This window comes from Micropterus salmoides, unplaced genomic scaffold (genome assembly GCF_014851395.1).
Source record: "Micropterus salmoides isolate LMB-PRFRI ecotype aquatic unplaced genomic scaffold, ASM1485139v1 Ms_hic_scaffold_205, whole genome shotgun sequence".
Classification (NCBI taxonomy): Eukaryota; Metazoa; Chordata; class Actinopteri; order Centrarchiformes; family Centrarchidae; genus Micropterus; species Micropterus salmoides.
Window position 1 is genome coordinate 222 of NW_024041207.1, and position 9,587 is coordinate 9,808.

Genomic DNA, 9,587 nt, shown 5'->3' on the forward strand with positions numbered 1-9,587 from the left:
AAACTCATGTTCTCTGGCAAATAATTAGGAATAACAACTTTATCTCAATCCCTACTGAATGTGGTGGATGTGACAACTGTTATTGTGTTTTAAAGAATATTGTTCCTGAATGAATTTATTTGAAAATGAATGTAACCTTGGCATTGTGAAGTGATCAAAGTTCCCTATTGGAGAATTACTCAGCAGTGACTATGAAAGGACACATATTGGGAGTTCCCAACACAAAAACTCTTCACAATATCCACAGACGGTGGCGTTCCTAAAAGCATAAAATGTGGTAGACAAATTATCTGTTTTTGTCTTTGTATTTAATAATAAAATGAAAGTTAAAATGTGCATAAAACTGGTTCATTTCTGTGTTGGATCAGTGAACACACTGCGGGTTAGCATCTGCTCACGGGATACAAGTCAGGGAGATGGTTTTGGGCTTTTATTGCGAAAAGAGCGGAAATGATGGCGACTTTTTAGGGCCGGTGATTGGCTCCACCTCACTGAATAAGTGAAGCTGGGATAACGAGCCACGGGATAACGTTATAGCTGGGCGATTAACGTTATATCATGACGAAACTGTGGAATCCATGGAAAGGTAAGTGAATAACGTTAATTGAAAACGTCAAAATAAAGAAGCAAGAATTGAGTACGTTACGGTTGCGGTTAACGGGGCTGACAGTCTGGTCGTGGCTAACGGTTCCACCGCGAATGACCAAGGAACAAACTATATGAGGGGCATTTTTAATATTCGTTGTGTTTTCTGCTATCCAACGTTGTTATGTTTACGTTACCCCTCTTTGGGGTGGTCTGGATTGATTTAACATGACCTCAAATAACCCAAACTGCCGAGACCCGATGCGTGAAGACATTTCATGTTCAAAGGCCATTTTATTTAAAAAAAAAAAAAAAGAAAAAAAGTGGCACTTAAGTGACGCTTTGATAATCAAGTGCGAACGTGGCAGTAACGTTATTTTATTCGGCTGGTGTCCATCAGCAGTATCACCAATTTAGGGTTAGAGAAGTTAAGTAAATGCGCTTTGTGGGTAACATTATCCTAACATGCTTCGCCTGTAACTCCATGCGGCCAGGGGTCTAACGTTAATGTTACAGTAACGTTAACTTAATTCATTTATCACAAAACATTAGCTAGGGGCTATTTTAATTAACCACTTTTTGGCCGATACTCCCAAAAATATTCCGTGGTAGCAACTGTGGTGTTATTAATAAAAAAACAAGCTGAATAGAAAGAGATGGTAGAGCTGTCTTGGGAGAGAGTTACTGACATTTCCATTAGTGAAAGCTAGCTTACTGGCCAGAGAAAGTATATTTAACTAACGTTACTCAAGTAGCAAACGGTACTGCAAGTTAAATAAAAATTTTTTAGATGCCTGTAGGCTTACTGCACTGGAGTATTTATAGTTTATGCTGCTTTTTAGCCTCCCCAGGGGGCTCAGTGAATGGAAGTGAAAAACATCAGTGTAACGTTATATATTATAATATTAATATTGGTTATTACATAATCTGTCGAAAGGAGATCACAGAATAGCCTAAATGTGTGTGATTTGACTAAAGAGACTTCAGAGATACAATAGTTTTGGGGAAGCAAACTGTGTTTCCCACTTTGTCAGAATAAATGCAATTAACCTTACACATTTTATATATTTGGTGTAGTCTGAAGTTATTTCAAACAGCAATATTAGGCTAACATAATGGTGATCCTATAGGCATCCAGGAATTGGGCTAAACTAAGCAAGTAAGTTAAACTAAGGGGGGGGGGGGGGTAGTCTTGCTGTTGATACTGTATGTATATTTTACTATTTTAATACGTGTGTACATTTTCACAAGTAATATTCTGAATAGAGGACATTTACTTGTAACAGATTATTTTAATGCTGTGGTATTGCAAAATTGATTTAAGTGCCTTGCCCATAGGTTTACTCTCATGATAATGTGCTGACATTAGCTCTGGCCAAACTACATACAGTACCAATTACAATATTTTCCAGTACAACACAGTACTCAATGACATCGGTCTGTATGTTCCACCGTTAGAAATTGCACTGCTGCGACACAACTGTCAGCATTACATAGAGCCACTGTTTCATGCAGTCACTGAGCTTTATAAAAACAATGATACATTGATTGTTTTAGTATCCCAATTTGCATTGTTCACTAATGTGGCTAAAATATTGCATCTGACTTTCCCTGTGTGTGCAGGACACTGCCTCTGAGAGCCAGAGGGCCTCAGGCTACAGCAGAGAAAACAGAGAAGTTCACAGAATCCACTTCAAATGAGAACAATATGAGGCTTCCAAAACGATGGGTAGCACACAGGTAACGTTCACATAACACACCACAAAGACTCCTGTAGCCTGTACTACGAAGCGGGGTAACTGGCTTATCTAGGTAACTTCAGGAGTAACTTCGTGACGTCAGGTGTAACTTCCCGGTTAACCCGTATTACGAAAGGTGGATAGGTGTTACCCGAGGTCTGTTGCCATGGCAATTTACACCGCATCTCTAAACTGCTCCGAGCAGGTTTTGTTTGTGGTTAACTCGAGGTTATCCTGTATACGGGGACTACACACCACATCTGTTCTCAGTGTTGATGATGAGAAGTAGGATATTAATAGGCTACACATCGCTTCATAAAATGTTTAGATTTCATCCTGATTTGTTCCACTGCAACACAACAGCATTACGTTCAGAGAGTGAGCCCTGCAGCCTCTGTGATTTTAAAGAGGAATCTTACTTAACGGGATAGTTTCTTAGATGTAGCCCATCTCTAGGCTATAACTGAAGTGTTTTCACATATTTAGATAGACTATTTTACCTGTCCAAAGAATAGGGAGCCAGGGTGAGGGTTAATAAACCGAGAAAAAAAAATCCTAGATGAAAGTGTGAAATTTACAAGAAGAAAAATCGGAAATTCCCTGAAATTAATTTCATAAAAACTCAATCACTCTGGTGTTTTCTTCTGAATACGGCCAATCCAAGGCAAAGTCTCTAAGGTGCATGATAGTGATTGTGGGCTAAACTCAGGAGTATTTCCTCACTGCTAATTCCAATTGCAAAGTTTAATATAACTTTCCAGTGCATGCATAACCTACTACACGGCAAATGTGTGTGTGATGTTGCAGCCTTGCAAAGTGAAGTTATTCTCATAAATGTGTGACTCTAATGTCAGAGACTATAAGTTTTTTTACTTGTAGATTAATCTTGGTAATTAAATTCTGTCTCGGATTATTCCCCCTCTCCGTTGGCTCCTTTTTTCTATTGCAATGGACATTGTGTGCAGTTGTACCTGTACATCTTATATTACACATAAAAGAAGAGGCCATAAAATACATACATTAAGAACACTGTGAAGATAATTAGGCTACAGATTTACTCAATGCGATGCCAACAAGCCTCCCTGGCTTTGTCGTCCGCCACGATAATTAGATTTAGCCGTTAACTTGATGTTTACACTGGCATGGGCATGCCCATTGTACGTGAACGACAACTCGTTTTAAGTTAGACAGAGATCAACTCTGCTGGTGTGGACGGAGGTTGTATTCGCGGAGCTTAAAGTTCTCCAGCACGAGGCATTTTTTATTCAACAATATATAAATATGTCTGTGGAAAATATTCTTGCATATTTTTTTAACTGCCGCGTGTTATGTGTGTGTGTGTGAAGCGCCAGTCTTCCTCTGCACAATTGGTGGCTCGGTGGCTCTGACAGTGTATACACGGAAGAAAGGAGACTGGCACTTCCTGGCTACGTGAACACTTATTGGCTATTGTAGGCTGTGAACAGGGCATGGAAGATTCTATTGGGTCAATTAAGGTGTTACTCAAAAGGTCAACGTGTCGACGCTTTTTTGTTTACACGCCAACTGTAGTTAGGCTATTATAAAGCGACGCAATAGCAGTCCCTGTGTATTATAATAATGTGTTTTAGAATAAATATTTTACTGGATTGGATTGTCTGGACCTTTGCCAACATAACAAAGCCATTTTTGTCGGAATGTAATAAACCTGTGGACTACGGCTTCACAGATAAGTGGTGTCAATTTTGATAATAGGCATTGCTTGAAGTGGGCCATCGATACCAGTAAGTTACTTCTACATTTTACTCTTTGGCATCCCAGGACTTTTCTTGCATACCTGGGCTCTATGTGGCACTCATCTGTTCCCATTCTCACGTTTCTGCTAATCTCTGGCAGTGGAGACAGAGCAGGTAGAAGGGGTTAACTGACTTGTACCATATCCATATAAAACCAAACAGGGTATCCATGGAAACGGGGCTACTAGAATGTACTCCACAGGAATAAACACTTTGGTTTTACTACTGGAGGCAGGACAAGAAAAAAGGTATTGTTGTGATTTAACAATCGGCTTATTGTTACACACACCGATCACACTCCGTCCTCATTTTAGGGGCCTGCTGCCTTCTTAATTTACCTCTTACTGAACTTGTGGTTTTTCTGCTTGCAATTATAGTTATTCAAGCCAGTGACTTCCTGCATACAGTATGTTTTCAGTATGACAAATTGCTATATACAGTGGGTACGGAAAGTATTCAGACCCCTTTAAATTTTTCACTCTTTGTTTCATTGCAGCCATTTTCCAAAAATCAAAAAAGTTCATTTTATTTCTCAGTAATGTACACTCAGCACCCCATCTTGACAGAAAAAAACAGAAATGTAGAAATTTTTGCAAATGTATTAAAAAAGAAAAACTGAAATATCACATAGTCATAAGTATTCAGACCCTTTGCTCAGTATTTAGTAGAAGCACCCTTTTGATCTAATACAGCCATGAGTCGTTTTGGGAAAGATGCAACAAGTTTTTCACATCTGGATTTGGGTATCCTCTGCCATTCCTCCTTGCAGATCCTCTCCAGTTCTGTCAGGTTGGATGGTAAACGTTGGTGGACAGCCATTTTCAGGTCTCTCCAGAGATGCTCAATTGGGTTTAAGTCAGGGCTCTGGCTGGGCCATTCAAGAACAGCCACGGAGTTGTTGTGAAGCCACTCCTTCGTTATTTTAGCGGTGTGCTTAGGGTCATTGTCTTGTTGGAAGGTCAACCTTCGGCCCAGTCTGAGGTCCAGAGCACTCTGGAAAAGGTTTTCGTCCAGGATATCCCTGTACTTGGCCGCATTCATCTTTCCCTCGATTGCAACCAGTCGTCCTGTCCCTGCAGCTGAAAAACACCCCCACAGCATGATGCTGCCACCACCATGCTTCACTGTTGAGACTGTATTGGACAGGTGATGAGCAGTGCCTGGTTTTCTCCACACATACCGCTTAGAATTAAGGCCAAAAAGTTCTATCTTGGTCTCATCAGACCAGAGGATCTTATTTATCACCATCTTGGAGTCCTTCAGGTTTTTTTAGCAAACTCCATGCGGGCTTTCATGTGTCTTGCACTGAGGAGAGGCTTCCGTCGGGCCACTCTGCCATAAAGCCCCGACTGGTGGATTGCTGCAGTGATGGTTGACTTACTACAACTTTCTCCCATCTCCCGACTGCATCTCTGGAGCTCAGCCACAGTGACCTTTGGGTTCTTCTTTACCTCTCTCACCAAGGCTCTTCTCCCCCGATAGCTCAGTTTGGCCGGACGGCCAGCTCTAGGAAGGGTTCTGGTCGTCCCAAACGTCTTCCATTTGAGGATTATGGAGGCCACTGTGCTCTTAGGAACCTTAAGTGCAGCAGAAATTTTTTTGTAACCTTGGCCAGATCTGTCTCTGAGCTCTTCAGGCAGTTCCTTTGACCTCATGATTCTCATTTGCTCTGACATGCACTGTGAGCTGTAAGGTCTTATATAGACAGGTGTGTGGCTTTCCTAATCAAGTCCAATCAGTATAATCAAACACAGCTGGACTCAAATGAAGGTGTAGAACCATCTCAAGGATGATCAGAAGAAATAGACAGCACCTGAGTTAAATATGAGTGTCACGGCAAAGGGTCTGAATACTTATGACTATGTGATATTTCAGTTTTTCTTTTTTAATAATTTGCAAAAATTTCTACATTTCTGTTTTTTTCTGTCAAGATGGGGTGCTGAGTGTACATTACTGAGAAATAAAATGAACTTTTTTGATTTTTGGAAAATGGCTGCAATGAAACAAAGAGTGAAAAATTTAAAGGGGTCTGAATACTTTCCGTACCCACTGTATGTCATTTAAGATTCAGTGTTAGGGTTTTGTTGGGTCAGCTGTACGGCCAGGCTGGGCCAGTTAAAGCCTGGTCCCCACCCTCACCAACTTATTAAACTTAGTTAAAAAATACTCTTATTAGCTTTCTACTATAGTCTATAAGTTTTCAGTCAAAAACTTCTCTGGAGACTGTCAAGAGTCGTTGCAAAACAGTTTATTACAATACAGGACAGAAAAACCCGACCGACATCCCTGCAGGTTAGAGGATGGTGTCGAAGCAGACATCGCCTTATATTCACCTCTGTGTTGGCTTAACTACTCCTCTCCTTATGGTAAACCTCTTATCCTCTGCTGCCATTTTGTTTATTCATTATTGTGTGTTGACTTTCTATATTTTTACATTACTGGAAAAGAAGTTCTCCATTATGTTTCAACTTCAGTCTCACCGTATTTTTTCAAAAGTTATACAGGCATAATTTGACACAAAATTGTATTTCTTAAAAAATTAATACAACAATAACATTTAATTGCTGTATCTTTCATTATTTCTTGATTTCATAGAGTAGTCTTGATACAGTGCTGGCTGAGTCTGTCTTGTTTTCTGTTCACCATCTATCTGTCGCGTTTCTGCTCACCCAGTTTCTGCCGTGTTTTAGTTCATCATCTATCTGTCGCATTTTCGTTCAGCAAGTTCACTCAGAGTTCACACAGGCTATAATAATAAGAGATTGAAAGCTGATAATCAAACAAACTCTTAATCAGTAATTAAACATGTAGTCTTAACATCAGTAGAAAAAACATACACAGTCACAGCGTCAGCAGATTTGGACACCTGCAGCCTCTCCTTTAGTCATAATTTACAGTAGATAACAGTAGAACAAGGCGTGCATAGTTACAGCGTCTGCAGTCAATACTCCTACTCAAAGATCTAACCACAGTGAGCTTGTTACTGTATTCATGTCTACAATACAGCAATCTAAGTAAAGACAAGGCACATCTAGGTAAAAAGATTTAAAGTAAGGATAATTAATAAAATGATTAAGAATGATAAATTTATATAACAGTTTATTAGGGTTTGGGACCATTTTCTAATGTCCATTTTGGAGCATTCTGAGCTGCTTGCTTTGTTTTGATATGTGCATTGCCACCAGGAATCTCCCGCTAATTCAAAATGCACGTACGTTGGGAGGGGGGAAGCAGGGGGTTTCCTCACAGAGCCACACTGTGAATTGTATGTTAGCTTTAATATGTTTTCAAATAATAAATGCATATTTTTATTATTCCTCACTGAAATGTGAATGTGTTTAAATGAGGTGTAGGCCCCTTGTGTGTCTGAGTGTGCGGAGAAGACAATTCCGAGGAATGTTCGTGGTGATTAAAACATGCTTTCACATGGTGGTAATATTTTGTTTGCCAGGGGACGGTGTTTTACAATCACGATGCCTACTCAACCATCTGCCAGCCATCGCTGATGGACGATGGCATCGTCTAATGGCCCAACCATACCACCTGCCCTTTTAAATAGCTGTGTATGTTGGATCTTGACTGCAAACCTAATTACTGTCAGGCAAACTGTAATTGAGTCCTCTTGGACACATGAATTGATATCCGAATTACAAACCAAAAAGAGTTGAGCTCCTTAAATTTATGTCCGGAAGGGTAAGGTAATAAGGTACAAGAGCTCAAGATTTTTCCTAAAAAGCCAATGTAACTTACCATACTGGATTATGGTTGGAAAATAATTTTAAAAAACATTTGCAAAATATCCCCACATCTGAAAGTTTTCACCAGTGTATTTGTAGAGTTCATGCTCTTCGGCATTGACCTTTCACATGGCTGAATAAACACAAGTTTGGCATATGATTCATCTGCCAATAAGACTTCAACAGTCATCAGTGTTTCCCATTAATTATTACCTAATGATAATCGTTACCTTTTACATTTGAGTTTGTAAAAAGTGAGCTTGGAGGGGATTTTGGGGGTTTTGAGAACACTTTTCATGATGTTGATTTTAAAAATCACTCTTAATTAATATATAATTCACTGAACGGAGAAGCTTTTACTTCATCATTCAGCCCCAGTAGGAAAGCAGGTTGATCATGTTCCCACATGAAATTAAATGCTGTACTCATAGTCAGACATTTCTGAAACAACTGTGGTTCATGGTTTTGCAAGTTCATACAGTTGTGTTCTTTTTCCATGTGATTTGATATCTGTCTGTTTAACTTGTGGTATTTAAAGAGATGCTCTACATGTTTTCCATATAGGAATCTTTTTCAGCGGGGAGAAAGGGTGTTGGTGAAAAAAGTAAAAAAAACCTCAGAGAGCGAAAGTTAAACTTTACAGCAGTGATAAGCAAAGAGTGTCCCATGATATTTTCACTTTCATTGTTAAAAACATGAACAGGATTTTCCATTGAACTACCATAGATAATAACAGTCTGGACTCTGGGGGGAAGAAAAAAAATGATGTTGCCTCTCACTGCAAAAACTGGTCTTTCTGGTCAGGGCCTAAAACTACCACAACTTGCAGAGAGGCAGCTGGCTTTCTGGACAGTGCAATATAATTTAGCCTATTTGACCAGAACAGATTAGTGCCAACAACAGTACTTTTATCCAAACAAAACGAAGCAAACTATCAGCAAATGCACAATATTGTGAATTATTGTCATACAAGTTTAAAAGTTAGAGGTGAATTCTCATGTTGAGACACATGTGTTGACACATGCGCAATACATTTCTTCAGATTAATATTTTGTGGTGTAGCCTTAAAATTACTGCATTTAAATGCAGTGCTTCATACTTTAACAGAAATGTTTGTCCCTCCTTCGTGTGTGTGTGTGTGTGTGTGTGTGTGTGTGTGTGTGTGTGTGTCTCAAGGCGTGTATTGGTACCGTGGGTGGTTTTAGGTTTGCTGGGTTTGATGATCGTCTTCCTACCGTGGCTTGAGAAAGGAACAAGCAAACCTCTGGACTTGCACGTCAACCCTGCACATAAAAAAGTGAGAGTTAAGTAGGGGTGGGCAATCTGGCCCAAAAATAGTGTCAAAAAATCTATTTAACCTGAATCATGATGTAAATTGCGATCTTTTTTTCTCAGTTTTGACATGCCCTGTAGACCAGCCAGACTTGAAATATCCTTTGAATTTTTTCATTTGCATTTGTTTTTAGATATTAACACTATATAAAAAGCTTAGAGTGCTCTTTTGATTCTACCATCTCACACGGCTGATCCTCCATTAACAGAGACGAGTAGAATTACAAGTATTAGAGTCCCTGTTTTGTCCGCTGTTAACTTGTTGACAGCGCTTTTACCAGAGTTTGTAGCGTGGACAATCTGGATTTACAGTGATGATTGTATCTAAAGAAGGGTTAGAGTCCCTAAGTAACTAAAGAGGGGATAGAGTGGGAGATGGGGAATCAAAGGAGTAAAATAAGCAAAGGTGGGAGACCTGC

At 39.6% G+C, this 9,587-nt stretch overlaps 1 long non-coding RNA gene across 1 annotated transcript; it reads left to right on the plus strand.

Annotated features, from left to right (window-relative positions):
* The first annotated feature begins 436 nt into the window (after positions 1–436).
* Positions 437–9,565, plus strand: LOC119915308. The gene is made up of 3 exons (XR_005446932.1): positions 437–586; positions 2,209–2,325; positions 9,013–9,565. It is a non-coding gene; the product is annotated as an uncharacterized LOC119915308 (long non-coding RNA).
* Positions 9,566–9,587: the final 22 nt, after the last annotated feature.